We start from the raw sequence: 4,915 nt of genomic DNA, 5'->3' as shown, positions 1-4,915 counted from the left end.
ACCACGTCATTTTTAGGGTTTCAATTAGTTACCACAGCCACAAAGTAAATATATCGCAAAAAAAGAATGAAAAAAATATATATATTTTTTGGTCTTAATTTAAGGTTAGGGTTAGACATACATTTAGGGTTAGGTTTAAACTCAGATTTTAAAAAGATAATGGTAGAAATTGGCGGGGGTTTATGACTTTATGGATGTGGTAAGTAGCGAGGACAGTTTTAGGCTGCACGATACAAAGGAGGCGTGACTGTCCAATAAAGCCCGACTTTTGGGATTTGTAGTCTCAAATCTAGGTCTCCGTATCTATTTCTGTTGGACTGTTCCATCAGTATCTATTTATCTATTTATCTCTCTCTCTCTCTCTCTCTCTCTCTCTCTCTCTCTCTCTCTCTCTCTCTCACACGCACACATTTCACTCTGTTCCTTCCTATTTAAGTGAACCTGAATACCCAAGTACTATCCATATCCACATAGCCCACATGTAAAAACACCTGTAACAATATACACATTGTAACACCCATATACACACACACACACACACACACACACACACACACACACACACACACACACACACACACACACACACACACACACACACACACACACACACACACACACACACACACACACACACACACACACACACACACACACACACACACACACACACACACACACACACACACACACACACACACACTTAACTTTGTCCATCACATTTAATTGAACCTGAATTCCCAAGTTATATGCATATCCACATAGCACACATGCAAAGACACCTGTAACAATATACACATTGCAACCCACACACACACACACCTCACCTACACCCAACTGCAGACACACACTTTCAAAGCACAGCACACATCCTTGACATGTGTTTGCTCCCAATTGTAAGGCAAACACAGTTAGGCAAGCAGGCCAGGTAGAACCGGGAAACTCTTGGCACCAGTTAATCATTATCATCGGTTTCCAAACACAACAAGGAGTACTGGCATTGGACCTTTCTTGCAGGGAAGAAAGTAGAGTTGTATTAAGAAAAATAACATGGCAACACTTTACTGGAATAGACTATCTACTGACATAATACTATATCCACAGATTCAGAGTGAGCTAATCAAGCAAGCCATACTCAACGCTCGTTCTACCTAAGTCAGACGAGAGAGACAACTGCAGGCCTACTAATCAAACAACACAACAACTACTTTTTGGAATGGTAAGACATCTCTAAGATGACTGTGACATAAATTCCTGCATGTCAACAGACTTGCACTTAGCATTTACTTTACCAATGTTGTCCCATTGTACCATAAGGAGCATAAGCGGTGGCGGATTTAGGTACAGGCGACATGGGCAGCAACCCAGGGCGGCATCTTGCCGGGGGCGGCACGGGGCGCCCGCACAAAACAGTTTGGAATGGTGACAATTGAGCGATCTGTTTTCTACCTTTCATTTGCACGTCACGTCAATGATATCATGTCTTAATCACTTCAGCTGCGGAGAGGATGATCACACAGTCTTCCGGAAAAGCTGGTGCTCTCATGCATGTTTCAGTGTTATTTGCCTTGAAGCGAGCATAGAAGTAGTTTAGCTCATCCGGGAGGGTCGTGTCACTGGGCAACTCTGGACTGTGCTTCCCCTTGTAGTCTGTAATGGTTTGCAAACCCTGCGACATCCGATGAGCGTCAGAGCCAGTGTAGTGTGATTCGATCTTAGTCCTGTATTGACACTTTGCCTGTTTGATGGTTCGTCGGAGTGCATAACAGGATTTATTATAAGCTTACGGGTTAGAGTCCCGCTCCTTGAAAGCGGCAGCTGTAGCCTTTAGCTCAGTGGGGATGCTGCCTGTAATCCATGGCTTCTGGTTGGGGTATGTACGTACAGTCACTGGGACAACATCATCGATGCTCTTATTGATGAGGCAAATGACTGATGTGGTCTACTCCTCAATGCCATCGGAGGAATCCCGGAACATATTCCAGTCTGTGCTGGCAAAACAGTCCTGTAGTTTAGCATCTGCTTCATCTGACCACTTTTTTATTGATCTAGCCACTGTTGCTTCCTGCTTTAATTTGTGCTTTTAAGCAGGAATCAGGAGGATAGAATGATGGACAGATTTGCCAAATGGAAGGAGAGGGAGAGCTTTGTATGCGTCTCTGTGTGTTGAGTAAAGGTGGTCCAGGGTTCTTTTTCCTCTGGTTGCACATTTAACATGCTTATAGAAATTTGGTAAAACAGATTTAAGTTTCCATGCATTAAAGTCCCCGGCTAATTGGAGCGCCGCCTCTGGGTGAGCGTTTTCCTGTTTGCTTATGGCGGAACACAGCTCATTCATTGCTGTCTTAGTGCCAGCATCTGACTGTGGTGGTATTTAAACAGCTACAAGGAATATAGATGAAAACTCTCTTGGTAGGTAGTGTGGTCTACAGCTTATCATGAGATACTCTACCTCAGGTGAGCAATAACTCGAGACTTCCTTAGATATCGTGCACCAGCTGTTGTTTACAAAAATACATAGGCAGCCACCTCTTGTCTTACCAGACTCCTCTGTTCTATCCTCCGGTACATCATATAACCAGCCAGCTGTATGTTGATGTTGTCGTTGTTCAGCCACGACTCCATGAAGCATAAGATGTTACAGTTTTTAATGTCCCGTTGGTAGTTTAGTCTTTCACTTTTATTGTCCAAAGATTACACATTTGCTAGCAGAATGGAGGGAAGTGGGAGTTTATTCGATCGCCTACAAATTCTCAGTGGCAGCCGGACTTTTGGCCCGTCTTTCTCCGCCTCCTCTTCAAGCAGATCACAGGGATTGGAGCCTGTTCCCGAGGAAGCCGTAGGGCCAGACGGATTACCAGGACGTGTACTGCTTGCATGCGCTGACCAACTGGCAAGTGTCTTCACTTCACTTTTCTGGTTTGTGTGAAGTCGTTAAGAACAATATAAAACCAGTCTGCACACCACCAAGGTGAATTGGTTAAGTCTTGACTCTTGGTTGACAATGTTGGGGGATGGGTAATGTATTGATGCTCAAGTGCCAAATCAACACAAATTTGTTTCTATTTGTCTTTGTTAATTCTTTTTAAAAATATATATTAGTCTTATTTTTGTTTAAATGTTTACATTTTTAAATGTTATGATTATTTATTTGTGTTGTTCAAATTTACAGTTAGTACAAGCTAGAACCACCACTGAGCATAAGCCACCGGTTATCACCACATAGAGTAAATCTGCAAGATTACTGTTGATAGTCAGTTTTGGGCATTCAGAAATCATTTGTGGGGCATTATCCAAAGGAAGTGGGACATTAACTTTGAAATCCAGTACAACAACATCCCAGAACTGAATATGGTTGTGTTGCTACAGTTGCTCAAATGTTGTAGTTCTTTAATACCAGTCCAGCCTGAAGTCTGGGATTGAGTACACTGGACTCAACGACATTTTTATTTATTTATTTTTATTTCACCTTTATTTAACCAGGTAGGCTAGTTGAGAACAAGTTCTCATTTGCAACTGCGACCTGGCCAAGATAAAGCAGAGCAGTTCGACACATACAACAACACAGAGTTACACATGGAATAAACAAACATACAATCAATAATACAGTAGAAAAAGTCTATATACAACATGTGCAAATGAGGTAGCATAACAGAGGTAAGGCAATAAATAGGCCATGGTGGCAAAGTTGTCCTGTGCCTACACAGCCTGGTCTCATAGACTAGACGTAACATAATGAAACCAAATCCAGGATACTCACTTCAGTAGGATATGTTGTTTGGATTACATAAAACAGACAATTACTTAAGGCAAAAATGAAAGTAGGGTGGTTGGTCGGGGTGGATGGGTAGGCGTATAAAGCTAATGTCTACCTAAAAGTTGCAAGTTCGGATCTCATCTCGGAACTTTAGCATTTTAGCTACTTAGCAACTTTTCAACTTATTACTACTTTTTAGATACTTTGCAACTACTTAGCGTGTTAACTAACCCTTTCCCTAATCTGAACACTTTTAGCAAACCCTTCCCCTAACACTAACGTTAACTGTTTAGCCTAGCTAACATTAGCCAGCTAGCTAATGTTAGCCACCTTGCTAGAATTCATAACATAGTAAATTTATGAAATTCGTAATGTATAATAGGAATTGTAATTCGTAATGTATAATAGGAATTGTAATTCGTAACATAACATACAAAATGGGTGATGGACATCCAAAAATGAATACATACCATAAGAAACGTAACGTATTAAACTGAAGTACTTGGGAGTATGGCTGGACGGTACAGTGTCCTTCTCTCAGCACATATCAAAGCTGCAGGCTAAAGTTAAATCTAGACTTGGTTTCCTTTATCGTAATCGCTCCTCTTTCACCACAGCTGCCAAACTAACCCCGATTCAGATTACCATCCTACCCATGCTAGATTAATTTATAGATCAGCAGGTAAGGGTGCTCTCGAACGGCTAGATGTTCTTTACCAGTCGGCCATTAGATTTGGCACCAGTGCTTCTTATTTGACACACCAATGCACTCCATACTCCACTGTAAACTGGTCAACTCTGTATACACGTCGCAAGACCCACTGGTTTGTTCTTACTTATAAAACCCTCTTAGGCCTCACTTCTTCCTATCTAAGATACCTACTGCAGCCCTCATCCTCCACATACAACACCCGTTCTGCCAGTCACATTCTGTTAAAGGTCCCCAAGGAAACACATCCCTGGGTTGCTCCTCTTTTCAATTAGCTGCAGCTAGCAACTGGAACGACCTGCAAAAAACACTCAAACTGGACCGTTTTATCTCCATATCTTCATTCAAAGACTCAATCATGGACACTCTTACTGGCAATTGTTTTATCTCCATATCTTCATTCAAAGACTCAATCATGGACACTCTTACTGGCAGTTGTGGCTGCTTAA

The sequence above is a fragment of the Oncorhynchus gorbuscha genome, linkage group LG18 (assembly GCF_021184085.1).
Source record: "Oncorhynchus gorbuscha isolate QuinsamMale2020 ecotype Even-year linkage group LG18, OgorEven_v1.0, whole genome shotgun sequence".
Classification (NCBI taxonomy): domain Eukaryota; kingdom Metazoa; phylum Chordata; class Actinopteri; order Salmoniformes; family Salmonidae; genus Oncorhynchus; species Oncorhynchus gorbuscha.
The sequence above is the reverse complement of the archived record's forward strand: the minus strand, read 5'-3'. Positions refer to the sequence as shown.